We start from the raw sequence: 22,748 nt of genomic DNA, 5'->3' as shown, positions 1-22,748 counted from the left end.
GCAAAACTAAATGTAAATATTGCCATGTTCAATAGGACAAGAGTGGAAGAATTGTTATCACTAAGGTTTGAACCTTAGCTAAACCTAGACATAGCTAACCTGTGACACATGGGACTACCTCCAGGTTGTGGGTACCCTATTATGGAAGTAGACCTCCAGAGAAGGTTGGTTCCCTTTGAAATTTCTTAAAACTACCAATTCTTGCAGAGAAAAGAGATAGAGAAATGCTTTGGAAATAAAAATCTAATGTACTCAAGCGGTGATGCACCAAGATATTCTATTTTCTGCTGTCCTAAATTGACTGATTACAATGGATTCAACAAAGACACTAATTGAGTTCACAACTTATTTGTTCCTAAGATGATCATAAGCATTTCATATAAAAGTTATTGATTTCAGTTTGCATACGAGATGAAATAAACCATACAACAATGCTGACTGAAATAAACTTATAACACAATATATAACGTGATCAAATCTAAGGAATTCTCACTAAGACATGATATTGATGCATGAGCAGCAAAGGACTAAAAATCAATTCACAATGTAAATTTAGCATAAAACAATGTAAATGATACAATAATGAGCAGGAACCATTGAGTTCTTCGTTGAAATTTCCAAAGAATCTGATTACAATATATAGAAATCACTCTGAGTTTCATGTATAGGAGGTGAATACATACAAAAATTAGAGACAAACTTAAAGAAATTTTAGTTGCAAGACTCATTTCTCTATTGTACATATAGTGAAAAGCCAGAACTGATTACAAATGAATGAGAAAAATGTCTTTTTTAGAGTTGTTCCTAAATTTCGAATTTCAAAATATTGGCTCCCTCCGACCTGCTGACTCAACTGGCTTGTTAAGTGTGCTGGCTGCTTCTTTGTCCGTTGAAATCAGGTGGCAAACTGATGGTAAATTCTTAAATTGAAATATGCTAGGCGAGATCGCTTGGAAACTCCCCAAAATCAGGGTCAAAATATTGGCTCCCTCTGACCTGCTGACTCAACTGGCTTGTTAAGTGTGCTGGCTGCTTCTTTGTCCCTTGAAATCAGGTGGCAAACTGATGGTAAATTCTTAAATTGAAATATGCTACGCGAGATCACTTGGAAACTCCCCAAAATCAGGGTCAAACTGAAGTGAAGGCAATGTTTGCACTCTTAGAACTGCCCTTTACTGATGGAGAAGCCATAAGACCCCTTAAATCAAGGGTTGAACTGCTGTTTAGGTCTCAAAATCTCCCCAAAAGTGGGATTTTGTCTTTTGAACGACCCCCTTGATTCATTTGAAAATTTGAACTCAAGTTTGACTTGATGGTTACCTTGTATTTTGAAATTCAAATATGTCTCTCATGCTCTATGGCAGCCTTTGTATGTTACAAACCTCTGTTCATCATTCTCTTTGCAGCATCTTCATGACCATCCTATCATGAACTCATCATTGTTAATACTTTAGATCATTGATATTAATGCTTAGGTTTGAACAAGGTTCACTGCTTCATGACACTGTCTTTTTGAGTTGACTGTTCTACTCATGACTGTTATCCTTGAAGGTCTTTATACCTTCATGTCCTTGGACTTTGAAGATTGCTCTGTGTATTTGATTGTGACTTTCCATTTATTGCCCACTGTTCTTAACTTCTTTCACTGTTATGAATGCATTTTGCTTCTTTCTCATTGTCCCAAAATCTGCTTTGATGCTTCATACGGAATGAAGAATGCTTTGATGCTTCATATGGAATGAAGAAATTAGAAGAGGTGAGCAGGGACTTCATGGTGGACTTCTCTAAAGACTTATTATTGTCTTTCTAGACTGCCCTAAAGACTTCGGTCTATTCATGGATTGTCACTGTGGCTGCTATCCTTGTGTTTTTCCCTTTAATCTCGCTGCATATCCTGAGCCTATGTGAATGGATTATTGCCTTGGGTTATAGCCTGTGATCCTCTACATTAGCACTGTCCTCATTATCATAAATGGATTGCTCTGGGTCTTAATCACTGCATAAACTCTGTAACGACACCTTTGATACTGGGCACTTGAAAACAGTTATATTGACATGAGTGCAAACTTTAACCCTTTGAACTAAGGGAAAACAAATTTTCAAAAGGAACCTTGAATATGCTTAACCATGAGTATTACTTGACTATGCAATGCAAGACATGGTATCCTTTGACTGTCCGGAGATTGTCTTTCTTGACAGTTACTGTAGATTTCCTTGGTTGATACAAAGATATTGCTGCCACCTATTACGTGTGACTGTCATTGTGATCATTTAAAATCATGGGTTCCAAGGACTATCGTGCCATGAAGTTGCGACTTTGCTATTGGATCTTCATCACTGTGCCCCAAATCTAGGCTGCTCCTTGAACAGTAACCCTTCATCATTGACTTAGGCCACTGCTAGCTAGGGCTACTCTTACCTTGTTCAATGCACTTACTGTCTTATTGACTTTCTTGTGTGACGTGGGCTGTCATAAAACTCTATGTTCTTGCAGCCTTTCATAACTGACTGAATACTACCTCATAACTGGATTATTCTCCATATAGCTTGACTAATCAGCTGCACTGATTCATGGTTGTCAATCATGAAGGCTCACAAGCCATTCTCATATTTCTAAAGAAAAACTCACCCTTGAATATTCTAATTTTGGTCCTATCTTTATTCCTTTTGAACAAATATGTCTTTATATTGACCGTGCTGCTGATGTAGACCCTATTGCACCTTGTTGTCTCGACTGTAACTCTTATCTGTTTATTGGTCTGCATAAGCTGTTCATGACTATTGATATTTCCTTATCCTCTGCTCTAGGTTTGCATCTTGATCATACTCGCTGTCTTTATTGGTCTGACCTTTGCAACAATACGGTTTTCATCTTTCACAAACGTTTTCATACTTGGCTGAGAATGAATCTTTCTTTGAGATAGTAATGGTGTGTATTCATTACACAACCTCACCACTGTTTTGTCCTTTAGATAGTGATTCTTCCTTTGTATTCTTGACTGCTAATAGCATGTCTTCAGCCACTAGTCTCAAGAACTGCCCTTTGAAATCTTATGTGCCATATCTCATGCTAAATCCTTAAAATCTTTAAATGCTCAGCTCAATAAAATCATCTTCATAAAAAAGTGATCCTGTTTTATTAGCATGAATTCTCATTGCGTTTTGTCATGGTCCCATGATTTTGATTTTTGTACATGAGCTATGAATAAAATTGTTCCTCTTGTCCTATGACTTTCAAGACTAATCACATACAATACATACATCAAAATACACTCCTCAGAAAACCCATACTACGTCTACTTTACATTAGGACTGTATCTTGACCTTTGAAAGAGTAGGGTACTGACTTCAATACTGCAACAGGATCATCTTTAAAACCATGCTTTGTTATTTTGTTGATCTTAAGATTTCTTTTATGGACTATGGAATCTTTGATGAGTTTGTGAAACTTTGTGCCTTGACTTGCTACTATATATTGACTCATTGTTTGTCATCTTCTCATAACTGCAACCTTTGTCTCCTATCATCCCTGCATATCATGATTAGTGCTGCTCTTCATCATACCTCAAGCTCATTGATAAAACTTTGAAGCTTTGGGTGATGAGTGATGATGTTATCATTATCATGGAACTCTGGACTGCAAAGACTAATATTGTATTTGTTTCTCTATCAAGATCCCAATCACTGTGTGTCTCAATACAAATTGTTGAATATTATTGTCTCTATGACAGCCTTCATTTGACTGCCCATCCTTAGTATACTGCCTAGATGATTAAGACTTATTGCCATCCACAATAGTGTGTTGCTGTTTGTAACTATCACTGTGCATTTGGTGACTCTTTTGATGAATGTCATGATCAGATTGCAAGCTGCCCTTGACAGGCCCGAGGCACTTTCTTCCATGATATTCTTACTGTTCTTATTGTTACACAATGTTGCCTAAGGCAAAGCAAGGTCACACACGATAGCCTTTCTTGGACCGATCCTTTGAATTGCTCCATTCCTTCATATCAGTCACTGTCCTCTTTCGCAGTATTAGGTCTGATGCTTTACTTCTTTTGATGAAACACCAATAGATCATTATTCTTGACTGTCCCATATTCCCTCATTTCGATCTCAGACTTTATTATGGCATTGAAATAATAGTCTTTCTCAAAGGCACAATTCTTGTGTTGCTTTTGGTTCATGACTATGGGTTTTGGCTATGATCCTCTTTGACAGCGGACTCCACTTATGAGAACTTTTGAAAGGGAAGTATAAAGGGAGAACACCATGAAAACAAGGAGAGTGACAGAATCTATGCTAGCTATTATGAAACAAGATATCACTATTTATGAACAAGCTCTCTAAACAAGGGAAGATATACAACGAACCTCTCTTGTACATGAAGTTTGAATATAAAATCTCTTTGAATCTCGCTTAATATGTGGGCTTCTTCTTGTTAACACCCTCTAAACATTCCCTTTTTGCATGCATGAATCCTCACGTGGCTTAGATGACTGCACTTGTAATGCCCTCTTTTGCAATATGAGAGCTTGCATAAGAAGATTTTGTAGAGAAAACTGGAACTTTACTGCCCAAAACCCTAATTGAAACCATGCTACGGGTAGACTTGGGTATGAACATACCATAACACAAAAAATAGAACTTAAAACCTTTTCAAGTCCAAATGTAACGTGGAAGCATAAATTTTGACCATCTTTAAAATATGAGAGACACCTTGACTCTTTGTACACCATGTCACAACTAAACCACGTGGAGGTTTTATTTCTCAATTTTGAATCTTCACTTCCCTCCAATAAAACAAAAGAGATTTAGAAATATATGGCTGCCATACAACATTTTTGACAATTTAGTAAAATTTGTCGAAAGCTGATCAAAATCTCCTAATAAGGCCTAGACCTTATCTCTAGGCAATTTTAACCCAAAAGGGATCAAATTGGTAACAAGAACAAGAAAAACTTATTGTACAAGTCAAGAAAGAGATAAATGATCTGAAGAAGTTGCTAAATGTGTCTTAGGCAAGGGCCTCTTATTGGAAGTCGAGGTTATAACTTCAAGATTAAAGATTGATGCTAGCTTTGATGCTAGCTTTGAAAGGGAGACAAAAATAAAAGATGAGAGATAATTGGTCAAGGCTCAGCAACAAAATGTGTCGTTGAGAAAGAAGCTCAAAACTTGAAAATTCAAAATAGCTTAAAATTTAATCAAAGCCAAATTTCAACAAATGTTACCGCACTTGAAACTCATGTGAACAAGATATCAAAGTATTGTCCAAATGGTTCATACACAAAGAAAGGTGGAGTTTCATTTAAAAATTTTTGTAAAATATTTGATCAAAAGAAAACTTCTACATTGTCTGTATAATTATTTTGAGAAATGTTAAAAGTGAAGCTTAGAAACCTTGGATGAGCTTGATTAATGAGTTGAGGGTTACAAAGACATAAGTGGATTCACTATTGGTGGAACACCATAAATTTCATGGACATGTATCAAAGGCTTTCAATAGGTTTAACAAAGTACAAGGAACTACTCCACCATCTTTTGTTAAAGATACAAAGGAGGATAAGACAAAGCAATAATAGAAAGTTAAGCTCACGAAGGTTTTGTTGCATGGTGTAATTTATAAGGCTATGGATGATGCTAATAAACTAGAGGATAACCTGCACAAACGGTTGGAGGGGTTGTATGAGATCAAATATAATGTCAAAATTTTAAAAGTGAAGCTTAGAAACCTTGGACAAGCTTGATTAATGAGTTGAGGGTTACAAAGACTGAAGTGGATTCACTATTGTTGGAACATCATAAATTTCATGGACATGTATCAAAGGCTTTCAATAGGTTTAACAAAGTACAAGGCACTACTCCACCATCTTTTGTTAAAGATACTCAAGAGGTTAAGACAAAGCAAGAAGAGAAAGTTGAGCTCATGAAGGTTTTGTTGCATGATGTAATTTATAAGGCTATGGATGGTGCTAATAAAATAGAGGATAATCCACACAAACGGCCGGACGGGTTGTATGAGCTCGAATATAATGTCAAAATTTTAAATAGACAGAATGCAACAATATCCAATTTTAGCAAATCCAGCCTACAATAACCACATTGACACTTGTAGTTAGTTTCTCTTGGTAGAAAAATGAAGAGTAGAACAAGAAGATATTTCAGCCTTGATCATTTCTCTAACCAAGGATATTTTGTTAATCTCTATGTCATCTTCCAATGGGACCCGCAAATGCCAGTTCACCATCAATTTTGCTTCATTTTCCAAATCAGCATGAATGTGTCAACCAAGGGAATCAAATCAGATTTAATCATTAGAAGATAATCGACTATGTTGTTTCCATTTTCCCTCTCTTAGTATTTTGGGTTATAAAGATGCTCTTGGCATATTCTGTTGTAAAAATAAAATAAAATGTGACATATGGCAAAGTAACCTGAATCTTGTTTCTCCCTTGTTGTTATAAAACGGAATTCAATGTTACTTTTTAGGGGTATTGATATCATTTTTGCATGTGATAGGTAGTAGAGCTAGTTTGTAAAAAACATATTTACAAAAAATAGAATTATAGTCTTATGTTATGTGAATTGTATTGAACACTTCAGTGAAGATTAATGAAAAGATCATTCTAGATTGTCTTCTATTTGGTGTTATTTTGATTATACGAGTTTATTTGTTTAGGATGGATAAGATTGTCTTTGTGAAGATCTCACAAATGTGTAGTGTATTTACTAGTTTTCTTTAAGGAAGAAATTTAATCCTTTAAATGCATTACAATATTTAAGTAACACGGTAGAGATTTATTAAGTATGGTTTGAAATAATGAATTCTAGAATGCTTATGTTAGGCATAGGTTTTCAGATTTCTAAGTGCATTTCATGAGATTCATTTCATGTAGGACTCTGTTTCAATGGATATATGTACTAGTCCCATTTGGGCTAAGTCTCAGTAACCAATCCAAAATCAAATCAAATTCCATTTCATTAATGTTAGTAGGAGTAGAGTTAAAATATATTTTTCATTCTCAGATGCATATTAGTAAAGATGAGTAACTAGAATTGAGCCAATTTTGGTTGAGAACTTATGCATTCTGGTCATAAGTCTAAGAATATTCTATACATGGATAATAATTTTGATTCATTTGTCAAATTTTTAAGTATTATCAGGTGTACTTGCCTTGGTTTTGCAAAGCCAAAAGAGAAGGAGAATTCTCTCAAATTTTGAAGCATTAGCCACTAATCGACAACATCCACTGATGAGAGAGGGAAAATCGTTAGGAGTGTTATAGGAATTAGCTGGAATAACCAACACTGACCATGTGACAAAGTAGATTTTGGAGAGAAAGATTGAAAGAAACTCACTTCTTGCTTGATTGTTTCTTCCTCTAGAAGCAATTGACCATTTGTAGAGTTGATTAAGAAGATGGCATTTCCCTAATGGTGTAGGATGGCTAAAAGGTGAATAAAACTAGTGTTATGGTCCCCATCCTTCAACAACATTTCTTTAGATTTTTGCCTCCAATGTAATTCTTCTCTTGTCAAAATCTCTTCCAAGTCCTACAAAAGTTTTTTTAAAAGATGAAAAGAAGAGCTATTCATTCAAAGTTTGATCATATGCTCATTGATCTCATCACTTGTTGACAGGAATTTTTTTAAATTTTTGAGTGAAGACATACTTGAAATGATTGGTATTCCAATCCTTTAATTTCTATCTAATGTAGGGAAATTTTATCAGTAATTGAAACAACCTTCCAAAAATGGAGAATACTTCCACCATTGTTTGAGAAAAAGTAAACAATTTTACATCTATAAACCACATTCTTCAAATTGAAATGAAGGTTTTTCTGATGAGCTTCTTGTTGCTAAAGTAAGTTGAATTGGATAGTGGTTTGAACTTGAGAAGGGTAAAATTTGCAAGATAGAAGGAGAACAAGCACTGTTCTAATATGATCATATAAGGATAAGGATGAGTAGACATAGAATTATCTAGAGAGTCCACAACAATTTGTGCTATTGGCCTTTCATCTAGACATTCTTCACACTCTAAGTCTTTAGCATTTTGAAGATGATTGAGCTTGATAGGTATCATTTGGGAAATGATCTTTGATTTTAACAAAAGAAAGCAAAAAACTCTAAAAATAGATCCTAAGAGTTTTTTGCCAAAGTAGTTGTCAAAACATTATTATTTATCATGGTAGAAGCATGATTTTGAAATTCTTGTTCTCTACCTTTAGAAACTTGCATGAAAAGCCCCTAATTCTATTCTCCTTTATGAGACACTTGCATGGGTAGATCTTGTCAACCAAACACAATATGAAACTATTTTGACAAAAAAAAATATAAAAACACTCACTTGTCCAATAAAACTTTTTATACACCTATCAATCATCCAATAACATATTTAAATATTTTTATTTGAAATAAACATACAACACATGAATCCTGTACAAAATATTCGCTATTTTCTCAAATATTATTATCAAACTCCATTCAAAGGACAAAAACATCATAAGAAAGTTATTACCTTGCACTTTACAACCCTATGCAAATGACCATACCTCGTTGAAGAAACTAGCTGAGCAAAAACAACTTCAAATAACGATGGAATCTCACCCTTCCCGAACTCGTACAACATTTCAATTGTGTTAAGTTAACAAAAACAAAGAATTCTCCCATTTCGTTTTTTCAACATCAAATAACATCAAAGATGAGTGTAGTGCGGTGAGCGTGGATCGAACACGCGACCTTCAGATCTTCAGTCTGACGCTCTCCCAACTGAGCTATCCCCACATTCTTTACTGTATATTTCAATTTATTTTAAAGGAGAGAAATATATTATTAAAGATAATAATAAACTGCAATAACGAGTGTTTTGTAAAAGAAGACAAAAAGTGGCATTTGTAAGGGATTTGAATTGAATTGTATTCCACTTGCAGTCTTTATTTCCTATGCTTTTGCAGTTTGCTTTGAGATTTAGTCCCACATTTGTTTCCTTGCGTAGAGCCATGTAAATGGACATGCTATTTATAGTCCAACGTGATGATCATATCTCTTTACTGAGTCGTGTGGTCAACACACAGCGAAGTATTTTTTGCACGCTTTTCGTTTCAAACGCATCAACATTATGCCCTTTTAGAGTACATGTTCAAATTATTAAAGGCAGCCTTCAAAAGGAGAAGGAAATCATCAAATAATTTGTAAATTAAAATTGGAATCATATGATGTGATTGAGGATAGGATGTGATAGAGAGAGTTTTTAATGTGAAATCATTTTTTTAATTATATTTTAGTAAAATTTAAGTAATATAATCTTGTTTAATATAATTTAAAGGATCTTTATCATTTTCGTATGAAGAAACTTTTGGGATTGTTCAAAGGAATGAAACAAATCTTCTATGTCTCATGAGACATCACTTCTAGTTGTTTATTCGAATTTTCATTCTTTCTCTTGACCTCATCAAATAATGTTAATTTTGCTTCTATTTTTTATTTTTGCTTTAATATTCTCCATTTTCTTTTCTCAATTTCACATAAATACTTGCATCTTTCTTTTACAAACTTCTTTAAATTTGCTATCAACTAGAAATTACACTTCTTAATTTTTGTCATTTCTTCTTTCAATAGGCCTTTTTTCCCACATTAAATTTGCATTTTCTTTTTTTCACCTTTTTACCTGACTTCCCCATTGAAATAAAATAACTCACCTTATGCACTTGATTGTGATTCATACACTTTTTTTTATTTTCCTACAATTTTTCACACTTGTTTGGCCTTTCTACAAATTGCCTTCTCTCGGTTAGAGATCTTTGATTCCTCCTTAGCAATGTCCTTCTCTATTTAGTGCAACTTTGACTTTTAGTGGTTACCAATGATCTCCATGCAACGATTTCTCCCTTGACTATGGTTTTACATCATAATTTACCTTTATCAATCTAAACCTCAATCTTTTGATGATCTTCTTCAATACAACTTGCTCTTTTTTTCTAATGCCCTTTCTTTTGTCTTTTGAATTATTTAGAGGTCCTAGACTATTTTTGCTCTGATACCATATGTAGAATTTTGAAACACAAACTATGGATTTTGCACTCACAACTATAGAAAAGAAAATAAACACAACTATCAAAGCAAATGAAAAAAATTTCCTTAACATGCAAATTTCACTATTCATTCTTAATTGATTATATCATGCCTCAGTAATGACATCTTTTTTCTACATTCTCATTATAGAGTGTATTAAAAACATTAATATTGACTCTATAGATCCAAAAATAGGGGATCTCTATATAAATTAATTAGCTACTAAAAATATACTAGAAGTACACTTGTTTGTTACTGATAGTTATGATACTTAATGTAAGTACAAATCCAATAGCTAACAAGATGAGAGGGGGGGGTGAATCATACAAACTTAATCTTCCATAAAAACAACAAATTCAACCTCGGTAACATATACTTCAATGATATAACCAAAACTGCTAAACATGCAAACTCAAAAGCATATAAACATCATAACACTCATAACACCAGATTTAACGTGGAAACCCAAATAGGGAAAAACCACTGTGGGATTTCGGACCCACTAAGAAATATACTCTTCTAGAGTATGCTCGGTTAAAAGAAAATCCTATTAAAGATTACAAACACATTGCTAGATGTGACCCGGTTAAGGGATTTCCCTCAGATCTGTTAGGATCTTCACCTTGTTAGAAGTTACCTTGTTAAAGGATTTCAAACACTCAATCAGAATGTCACCTTGCTAGAGGGTTTTACAAATAAGACTGTTAAGTCCACTCGGTTAAGAGATTTTCTGTCACTTCACAAAATAACAGTAATAAAAATCTATCTACAACTTCACATCGAAAAATGCTAAAGCAGATTCTTATTTGCATAATATAATAGGACTTATCTTGTCCATCTATTGGGCTCTATACTCTGTTATTCAAATAGGTCTTCAAGCTTCTGTGCTCGGTAATCACTATGTAGCATCCCTGTGCATACATTTGCCCGCATACATTGTTTATCAACGGTTCCTTATGCATAAACAATTTGCTAACTGCTTAATTTCCTTGATCACATTTCCCATGATCAATCATAGCCATCAGATCTTCAAACTTGACTAGGTTCAATGTATCCTTCGATCTGAAAAACATTTTACCTCACCTTGGAACTTGCATACATTTCTTGGAACTTGTGCTAGGGTATTGCGGTTCAATCTGAGCTGTAGATCTTCTTGCAAATTTTCCTTTGCCATAGATTCTTTAACAAACTTCATGCACGACATACCAATCATTTAATCATAGCCAGCTCATCAGCTTCCTTCATTAAATAATGCTTTTATTCATTCAATGCATTTTGTTATTACTCGGTTGCAACTCTGTAAATACTAAACTTCACTCGATAGACATTCTGCCTTCATTAACCGATAGTGATAACCTTAGGGTTTACTGACTAGGTTCCTTAGGGTTTACCGACTAGGTTCTTTGTTTGGTAACATAGTATAGTATTAACCTTACAATCAATAACATATGTAGGATATCAAAACAATCTAAACATCATGATCTCATCATTGTCTAACTCGGTAATAGTTGCCCATTGAATAACTTATTTCTCCCCTTATTCATCACATTCTATCTGTGTCTTTTACCAACATCTTTATACTCATCAAATCATACTTCTTAAGATATGGCAACATCATACTGAATTAGAAAATCAATTTCTTGACATCAATGACAAAATAATAATATTAAGACATCAAACATCAGTATAAAATTTTAAATCAAAGTCATTTCCTTTCTGATATACTAAGCCATAATCCTCAGTGCCTTTCAAGTATCTGAAAATTCTCTTGATTGCTGTCATGTGTGTTTCCTTAGGATCTGTAGAGAATCTTGCAACTATACCTACTGCATGTGCTATATCTGGCCTGCTGTGAACAACATATTGTAGCTTTCCAATCATGGATTGGTAAAGTGTCTTATCAACAGATGCAGATTCATCATTCTTTGATAGTTTACAGTTGGTAGTCATAGGAGTACTTACTAGTTTTGAATCCTCCATTCCAAATTTCTTCAAGATTTCCTTTATGTACTTGGATTGAGTAATAAAAATCTCATTTTTCATTTGCAGTATTTGTAAACCTATAAAATACTTTATCTCACCGATTGATGATATCTCAAATTCTTTGTTTATTTCATTTCCAAAGTTCTTGCATAAAGAGTCATTTCCACAAAAGATAATATCATCAACAAATATGGCTGAGATCAGTATTCCATTTTCATCATTCTTCAAGTACATATTGTTGTTTTCACTTGTTCTTATAAAATCAATCTTGATTAAATAAGAGTGCAATCTTTCATACCATATTCTAGGTGCTTGTTTCAAACCATATAAAGCTTTGTTCAATTTACATACCTGAACTTTATTCTTGTCTTCAACAAATCCTTCAGGTTGTTCAATAAAAACATCTTCTTCTAATATACCATTCAGAAATGCAGATTTGACATCCATTTGATATACCTTGAAATTCTTATAAGCAACATATACCAACAATGTTCTTACTCCTTCAAGTCTTGCCATAGGTGCAAAATTTTCACCATAATCAATTCCTTCTTCTTGAGCATAACCTTTGCAAACTAGTCTTGCTTTATTTCGAATGACCTCACCTTTTTCATTTAGCTTGTTTCTAAAAATCCACCTTTTACCGATTACATTTTTGTCCTTCGGTCTTGGGACCAGTGTCCATGTGTCATTCTTCTTGATTTGATCAATCTCTTCTGTCATAGCATTTATCCAATCTTCACTATTAAATTCCTCTTTCACTATCCTTGGTTCAAATTCAGATATCAGACATGTGTTCTGTCTCAGTTTTTTCCTTGTCATCACTGAATCATCCCTATCTCCTATAATCTGACTTGATGCATGATGTCTTTTGACATACTTGGCTAATATAGGCTCAGTAGGCTTTGTATGATCTTCTTCATCACTCGGTAATTGGATATTCTCTTCATTTCCTTTTGCAATTTTCTTGGTAGGAATTGTCGGTTGAACATAGACAAATTCATCATAATCTTCTAGTTCTTTGGAGTTTCCTTCATCATTTTTTTCTGTAAATTCATCAATTTTCACATTTGTACTTTCTACTATTTTTTTAGATGATTTGATTAGACATTTAAATGCTTTTCTTCTAGAAGAATAACCTAGAAATGTCCCTTCTTCACTTTTCTGATCAAACTTGCCATTTCTATCATCTTTGTGTACATAGCATCTACTTCCAAAGATTTTAAAATAACTTACATTAGGTTTCTTGTCATACCAGATTTCATATGGTGTCTTCAAAGTTTCTTTCTTCAATTGTACTCGGTTCAGGGTGTAAACTGTTGTGCTTATTGCTTCTCTCCAAAATGTTTGTGGCACTTTCTTTTCAATCATTAGGGTTCTGGCACAATCCACAATACATCTATTTCTTCTCTTAGCTATTCCATTTTATTGTGGAGTTCTCGGTGCAGAGACTTATCTTTTAATACCATGATCATTGCAGAATAAGTTGAACTCATCAGATGTGAACTCTCCTCCTCTGTCTGATCTAAGACATTTTAGTTTTCTTCTTGTTTCATTTTCAACTCTTTCCTTGTACCATTTAAACATTTGAAAAGCTTTTGATTTTTCTTTTAAAAACATAACTGACATCATCCTTGAGTAATCATCTACAAATAATATGAAATATTTATCACCGTAATAACTTTGAACTTTCATAGGACCACAAAGATCAATGTGCACAAGATCTAAAATTCCCTTTGAAGTGTAGGACTCACTTGTAAAGCTTGATCTTGTCATTTTACCCATCTGGCATCCTCGACACATAGCATTCTCAGGATTTTTCAAACTCAGTAGACCTCTTACTTGGTGCTTCTTACTTATTTTGATCAGATTATCAAAATTTACATGACAAAACCTTTTATGCCACAACCAGGTATCATCTATTTTTGCATACAGACACTTGTTCCGAGTTGAGTCAAGGTGAACTGTGTTACCTTTTGTTTGTGTCCCGGTAGTAGCTAACTTTCCATGCTTTTCATGAACTTTGACAATTCCTTTTTGAAATTCTATTCGGTATCCTGTATTGTTTAGTTGTGCTACACTCAACAAATTGTATTTCAAACCTTCAACCCAATAAACATCATTGCATCTTGCATTGTCAAGAAGTGTTATAGATCCTTTACCTTTTACTAGACATGGTGCATCATTACCAAATCTTACATAGCCTCCATCATAGTCTTCTAACATAACAAACTTGTGTTTATCACCGGTAATGTGATGTGAGCATCCACTATCTATGATCCAAGAATCATTAGTATTTATGTGAGATATTAGGGCTTTTTCTTCATACCTTTCTTCATCTGATCCATCTTTGATAGCCACATAAACTACTTCCTCTGTATCAGTTTCATCTGATTTATCATCATTGGATTCATCATCGGCTATTAAGCATGTCTTTCTATCTCTTCTTCTGAAGTCTCAGTGTCCTCTATAATGATTATCTTTTTGTTTGTCATCTCGGTAATCTCTCTTTTCAGTAGATTCTTTGTCAGGATAGTTAGAAGCCATATGTCTGATCTTATCACAATTGAAACATTTCAAAGGTAGTTTTCCTTTATACTTACCTTTGCCTCTTGGTAACCTTCTGGCTAATAGTGCTTCAAACTCTTCTTGCTTTTTGATTTCCTCATATAGTTTGTGTACTTCTACCATGTTCTTACGAAATCTTTCACTTGCTCCACTGTGATCCCCTTTAGTGTACTTACTCATTATATCATTGTAATAATCAGATTCACCAATATGAATAGAACTAAATGCAGACTCAACTTTATTTACCGATGACCCACTGTTATCAAAGTTACTTAACTCAAATGCATGTAGCTTACCAATAGTAGCATCTAAAGAAACTGACATATTGGGTATAGACCTTAATTCATTGATTGCAGAGACTCGGATTACATAAGCTGGTAGAAGGGTTCTTGATAACTTACTTGCTATATCCTTTTCTTCAGTAGTTCCACCTGCTCCTTTGATTTGATTGACAATCTCCTTTAGTCTTGTATTGTACTGGGTTATTAACTCACCTTCATTCATCCTCATAGATTCAAGTTGTCCTCTTAGACTATCTACTTTTTCTCTTTGAACATGTTCATCTCCACCATACACAGATATGAGCTTGTCCCACATTGCCTTTGCATCATTACAGCCTTCTAGATCATTAAACTCTGAATCGATCAATGCAGATGTTATTTCAACCATTGCTTGAATATGTTCTTGCTTTGCTTTTATCTCTTGCATTGTCAATTGATAGGTGCTCGATGTAATGAAATTATTTTTCAGATAATATACAACATATTCTCCAACTCCTAATAGGTGCAACTTCATCCTTTTCTACCATGTAGAGAAACTTGACTTGTTCAGCTTCGATGCACCCCTCTTATACATCTTTAGATCTTTGCCTCAAGTACCTTTAAACTTTTCTTTCGGAGTCCAAAGCTCTGATACCAATTGATAGTTCTGATACTTAATGTAAGTACAAATCCAATAACTAACAAGATGAGAGGGGGGTGAATCATACAAACTTAATCTTCCATAAAAACAACAGATTCAACCTCGGTAACATATACTTCAGTAATATAACCAAAACTGCTAAACATGCAAACTCAAAAGCATATAAACATCATAACACTCATAACACCAGATTTAACATGGAAACCCAAATAAGGATAAACCACTGTGGGATTTCGGACCCACTAAGAAACATACTCTTCTAGAGTATGCTTGGTTAAAAGCAAATCCTGTTAAAGATTACAAACACATTGGTAGATGTGACCTGGTTAAGGGATTTCCCTTAGATCTATTAGGATCTTCTCCTTGTTAGAAGTGACCTTGTTAAAGGATTTCAAACACTCAATTAGAATGTCACCTTGCTAGAGGGTTTTACAAATCAGACTATTAAGTCCACTCGGTTAAGAGATTTTCTATCACTTCATAAAATAATAGTAATAAAAATCTATCTGTAACTTCACATCTAAAAATGCTAAAGAAGATTCTTATTTGCTCAATACAATAGGACTTATCTTGTCCATCTGCTGGGCTCTATACTCTGTTATTCAAACAGGTCTTCAAGCTTTTGTGTTCAGTAATCACTATGTAGCATCCCTGTGCGTACATTTGCCCGCATACATTGTTTATCAACAGTTCCTTATTTATAAATAATTTGCTGACCACTTAATCTCCTTGATCACATTTTCCATGATCAATCATAGCCATTAGATCTTCAAACTTGACTAGGTTCAATGTATCCTTCAATCTAAAAAATGTTTTACCCTGCCTTGGAACTTGCATACATTTCTTGGAACTTGTGCTAGGGTATTGCGGTTCAATCTGAGCTGTAGATCTTCCTGTCGATTTTCCTTTGCCATAGATTCTTTAAAAAACTTCATGCATAGCATACCAATGATTTAATCATAGCCAGCTCATTAGCTTCCTTCATTAAATAATGCTTTTATTCATTCAATGGATTCTGTTATTACTCGATTGCAACTCGGTAAATACTAAACTTCACTCGGTAGACATTCTGCCTTCATTAACTGATAGCAATAACCTTAGGGTTTACCGACTAGGTTCTTTTCTCGGTAACATAGTATATTATTAACCTTACAATCAATAACATATGTAGGATATCAAAACAATCTAAACATCATGATCTCATCATTGTCTAACTTGGTAATAGTTGCCCATTGAATAACTTATTTCTCCCCTTATTCATCACATTCTGTCTGTGTCTTTTACTGACATCTTTATACTCATCAAATCATACTTCTTAAGATATGGTAACATCATACTGTATATGGTGAAAATGGATAACAATAATAACAATATTGAAAGGCTAAATGAATTCAACCACAAAACCCTAGCCTAACAACAACAAAGATCCACCATAACATATGAAGATTACCTAAGACAATGCAAATCAAATGAAATGACAAAGATTATACCATCATATGTCTAATAGGGTTTTGATCTCCATTCTTCCTATCTCCGTTGATCTTGCTTGATATATTTGCTCCCAGATTTTATGTGCACAAGAGCTCAACAAAGAACGAAATGTGGTTGCAAGTAGGATCGTAGTGTAGTCAAATCACTAAGATGATTCATTAGGTCATTAGTTAGGGTTTGATAATGAAGGAAACATCTCCTTAAATAGAAGACACTATAAGAAATGGAGGGATAAGATTGAGAGGTGTAAAAAGGAAGTCGGCTAGGATTAGAGGGTAGGTAGAGGAAATAATAAAGTAATGAAAGGGGTAGGTAGTGTAGGACTTAAGAGATGATGACATGTGTCATGGGTAGAAAAAGTTAATGAATTAATTAATTAAATAAAGATTTATTTAGTTAATAGAAAAAGTGGGATAATTAAATAAATAAGATATTTATTTAATTGAGGAAAGGGATAATTTAAATAAATAAATGTATTTATTTAAATGAGAAATAAGGCTAGAAGAGGATAAATGAATTAATTAAATAAATAAAGATTTATTTAATTAATAGAAGAATTAGGCTAAAGTAATTAAATAAATAAAATATTTATTTAATTAGACTGGACAATTTTAGGTGTCTACATTTTTCCCCTCTTTGAGACAATGTGGCTTGTCGCGTTGTTTCAAAGATGATAAGATGAACTGATACAGAGTTGCCCCAAGATGGGAATGATATGCCCCCTCGAGAGATTGGATGAAAATGTCTGAAAAGATTGCAGACAATCTCTCGATAACAAGAGAGGCTAGAATGGACTGACCAGATAAAGTGACAAAGTCACGGGATAACAAAGACTGACATAGGAGACTGGGACTAGGGCTAGGGCTAGGGTAGTCTATAAGATAGGCCACGAGGGTAAAACATCCTCATTGTCATCCACACATCCAAGAGATCAGAGTGCAAAGTGAGATAGAGCAGCAACAGTCAGCAGCGATGGCAATGGCTCACAGATTCGATTGTGTTCACCGATTCTAGAGGCCAGCAGAGGTAGGAGAGCCAGTAAGTACCACAAAACCTCCTTGTACTTTGATGCATTTATTGTTGTCATTAATGCATGCTAGGTAATGTAATAAATGCTTGTTTATGTTAGGAAAACGCGTTTGTGTCCAAAAATGTGAATTTTTGTCTTCTAGGTCAAATTGGCAGTTCTATGATGAACATACATTGTCAATTGGATAAGCTGCTGAGAGGATACACTCAAGCAGGTCCTCTAGGGAAGACTAGGATAACAAATAGGGCTAGGATTAACAATTCTGTGATAGAACATACGTTGCTAATTAGGAAACTACTCAAGAGGATTCACTCAAGCATAGGCCCTAGGATAAGATAGATCAAGGCACTTTGTGATGAACAGTGAGTACCAAAATATAGTACTTTGTGATGAATAGGGAGTACTAAAATATGAGCAACACTTTATGATGAACAGGAAGTGCCAAACACGTAGTACTTTGTGATGAACAGGGAGTTCCACTAGGATAGAAGCAACACTTTGTGATGAACAGTGAGTGTCACTAGGACTAAGATGATTGATTTGTGTGACTGCAGGAGTATTTGCCTATGCTGGAGTCACGGGAGAGATTCCCATCGACTTAGAGGTTGCGACCTAAGTTGATAGCCGAGGACCGAGCTGCGATTGAGGCTATGGGATTGAGACATATTCTATATGTGCCTGAGTTTCGGGCGAACATGAGATTGCTGACTGCATTGGCTGAGAGATGGCACTCAGAGACTTATAGTTTTCCTTTGCTGATAGGTTAGATGACAGTCACCCTGGAGGATGTATACAGGATTCTACGGATACCAATCGATGGGGAGCTGATTCCTTACAATCAAGACGGAGACAGGGATGCCCTTAGACGAGTGTTCTAGGATCTAGGACTGGAGATGAGGGTGGGACATGTGGCATGGGATACCATGACATGGATAGGATTAGCACTACCAACAGTGTTGGCAGGAGTTATCAGTGAGTTCCTCTGTCCGGATAGGGTGACATGAGGGGTGGCTGTAGATGACATAGGGGCCAGGAGAGATGATCTTGGGGTGGGTCCTTCTAGGGTTCAGACTCTATTGAGGCCAGCCAACTCTGAGGGAGGGAGTTCATCGTAGCCGTAGAGGGCTCCCTATGTATCAGTATTGTACCATTTTGTATGATGATGTAGACACCTGCAGGTGATTTTGTAGCCATATATATTTTGACATCATTGTATCATGGCACTTATGAATATATATATGAGATGATTCATCTTTGCGGCAGCTATATGCATGTGTACCTATGTGATGAGATTTTTCATGATGTATGTTTTATGTGATGCTTATAATATGGATGCAAATATGTATATGATGCAATGCAATATAGTTTTTTTTGTTCCTTTATGTTTTATATGTGTATGCAAATGTGAATGTGAATGTATGAAATGCAGATGAATATGATAATGCAAAGAACTATTTACATGATGAAAATTAAAGATGTGCTAACATGTGTTGTGTGCAGGATATGTTGCAATTGTGATATCTATATGTATGTATGAAATGCTTAATATGTGGTAATGCAGGTGCAACTACATGAAATGCAAATGTTTTTGGTGTGTCATTATACTTAGTCATGTGATAGCAGGCTACACGGACTCAAGAAGGATGATGGAAGTCAATCAAGAAAGGGGGATGGAAGACTGAAGATATGAAAGTGAAAGAGCTTCTTGTGTGTTATCATCATTGAGCTTTATTATGGCAAGTAGGTTATGACAATCGATGCATATGTTCGACCCAGAAAGTCATTGTACCTATTTGCATGGAGATAAGATAGTCACAAACAAAGAATGCTCCAGTTCACACTAGACTCACAGTGTCCTCATATCCTTGGACAAGTCATAGCATTACTAAGAGACAATCCATAGACAGCAAACAAAAATAGGTGATGATACCCCATCCTCGCCTTTCTAGTCAAAGACATCCTGGAGATAGAATCTCTAGTCAGAGACATCCTGAAAAAGCTAAAAGACATGTCACCAAAAGATAAAATCAAAAGAAAACCAAGACTCGATACCAACATCCACTGTAGTCCTCAAGTTTAGTGTCTCTTGTCACTTGTATAAGTCTTATTTGATTGTGGTTACAATGTTTACTTTCACAAAATGGATAGATAGCACTGAACCATAATGTTGTCTGAGTCTGTTGAAAGATTTGATTTTGTTGAAGCCCATTGTTGTTGTTGTGTCTTATTTGAAACTGACTGAATCCATGAAACTGATACTTTATTGCGGAGAAGATGAAACTTTATTGCAGATCTCTGATGCAAATGTTGCTTTATTGCGGATTGTGCACGGATAGACTAAAGGAAGCTGGAAGAAACTGTACTTCTTGAAACATGTGATGTTTTCAGTTCCACACCCATCACTAGACGTAGGATTTGTCTTAGCCATAGATAGGATCTGATTTATTATGGATGGAAAGGGAGGTGAAAAGGGAGGTTTATTATGAATGGCTAACCAATCTTGGGTAGATCAATAACAAGCCATGATGGGAATGGGTAAGTTTATTATGAACGAATAGGTTGTGAGTGTGTGCAAAGTGAAAGGATGAAAGTGAATCCTGAAGGAGGGAGGAGCAATGTCTCTACACATGGTGCTGGTGACCCAGTTTTCACCATGGTACTTGCCCAAGGTGCCATTCAAGTGGTTTTCACCGTTGGACAAAATTATTTCTCTTTACTTTTTTCAATTTTTCAATTTTCCAATGTTTTTTGTTGTCACAAGGTGCCTGTTTGCCAGGTTTTCACCAAGTAACGATTTTGTTTTCAATAATTTTTTTGTATTTTTGAATTTTTTTCATTTTTTTGTATTTTTTGAATTAGGATACTCTGAAGAGCTATGTGTAAAACCTACGAAGGTGCATGTTGTTGATAGGATCCTCCAAAGGTTCACCTTCTGTAGTTGAGAGCTGATATACCTCAGATCCATATGTTGCTGTAATGATGTAAGGACCAAGCCAATTTGGTTCGAACTTTCCCTTCTTCTCTTTGTCTTGCTGATTTTTAGGATTTTCTTTGAGAACTGAGTCACCTACCTCAAATATGCGAGGCTTGACTCTGTGATTGCAACTGCAACGTTCCTTGACTGAATTATGTGTAGCTCGAGTGACTATATTCCTTGATGAAGGAACTGAGATAGAATTACTAGTGTGTGGACTATGTTTTCCCGTATACGTGTCACCTAAAGAAGTTTGGGCATCCTTGATAACAAATTCCCTTGAGGAAGCTCCATTAAAGGTCCATGATGTATCGCCAGAAGGGAAAGGATGTATGGAACAAGCGGATGATTGATGAAGGCTTATGATTGCGAAAAGAAGTGAAAGTAGGATAGCATGATGGAGACTTAGGATCAACAAGTATGCTTTTTGACATAAAATTGTAGAACTTTTGCCCCCAGTTATTTTGATATTAGGGGAGATCATATCTTTCTCTTTTTCTTTCATAAAATTTTTATCCTTGACTTTGATTTTTGTGGAGTCCAGTAGCTTTTGATTTTGATTTGGACTAAAGGACTTTTCTTTATTTTTGACTTTTAGATTTTTCTTTTCAAATCTTGATATATGATCCCCAATTAGTAAGGGCTTTTGTAATTCTTGTTGATCCAAGTCTAGGAGTGGAGTGAAAATGGAATGAGCAGATGATATGGTAAAGCTACGTGAGTTCTCAAGTGGGCTAGCGATACACTCAATAGATTCTTTGCTGGAACCACTCTTAGGACTATTGATATCAAGAGATGCTTGCACCACTAGAGGAGATTTGCATTCAAATTTAGTAGCCTCAACACTAGGTGCTTCACACCCAATTCCTTGGCATTGCAAGTTGTTTGTAGGTTGTTCTTGTGGATTGAATGTCTTAGGAGATAGTGGGAGTTGATCAACATGAAAGATATACTCACCACATCCCATGTCTTTAAACTTGAAAATTTCTTTGTGCTCTACTTGTTTTGATGTAGAAGCTTTCAAGGATTCTGGATCCACATATGTTGATGAAGGAATAGCTTCTTGATTGACTGGGATTGTTATTTCTGATCTAGGTTGCAGATTGTTGCAATATATGAATGGGTATGGGTCAGCTTTGACGGTCACTTCAACTCCATTGTGTGGAAACTTGATACATCGATGATATGTACATGGGACTGCTCTCATCTCATGAATCCATGTACATCCTAGCAATATATTGTATGTGAGATCCAGGTCTAGGACTTGATAAACCACATCCTTTGTAATTGGCCCAACTCTGAGAGGTAAGGTGACTGTACCTTTGGATGAACGCTCTTCATCATCATATGCTTTGATGGTGATTTGATTTGTAGAATTCACAGCTTTATCAGAACATCCCAATTGTTTAATAGTGCTCAATGTACAAATGTTTAGACCTGCTCCTCCATCTATCAGGACTCATTTGATTCTATGTTTGTGTATGAAGGCTTCAATGTGTAAAGGTGCATTATGTGGCTGACTTACGGAGGCATCATCAGCTTCTGTGAATGTAAGGGAGTGTGGAATGGAAAGGTATCCCACCATGGCTTGAAAATGGTCCACATTCAGATCAGTAGGAATGGTGGTGTCTCTCAAGATTTTGTCAAGAATAGCTTTATGTGCGGGGGATATGCGTAATAGCTCAAGGATGGAGATGAGCATGGGTG

General features: G+C 35.2%; 1 non-coding gene across 1 annotated transcript; it reads right to left on the bottom strand.

Moving 5' to 3' along the window:
- Window positions 1-8,717: 8,717 nt before the first annotated feature.
- On the bottom strand, window positions 8,718-8,790 carry TRNAF-GAA (transfer RNA phenylalanine (anticodon GAA)). Its single transcript has one exon. It is a non-coding gene; the product is annotated as a tRNA-Phe (tRNA).
- Window positions 8,791-22,748: the final 13,958 nt, after the last annotated feature.

This window comes from Cryptomeria japonica, chromosome 8 (genome assembly GCF_030272615.1).
Source record: "Cryptomeria japonica chromosome 8, Sugi_1.0, whole genome shotgun sequence".
NCBI classification, from domain to species: domain Eukaryota; kingdom Viridiplantae; phylum Streptophyta; class Pinopsida; order Cupressales; family Cupressaceae; genus Cryptomeria; species Cryptomeria japonica.
Note: the sequence above shows the minus strand (reverse complement) of the source record. Positions and strands in the feature narration are given on the sequence as shown.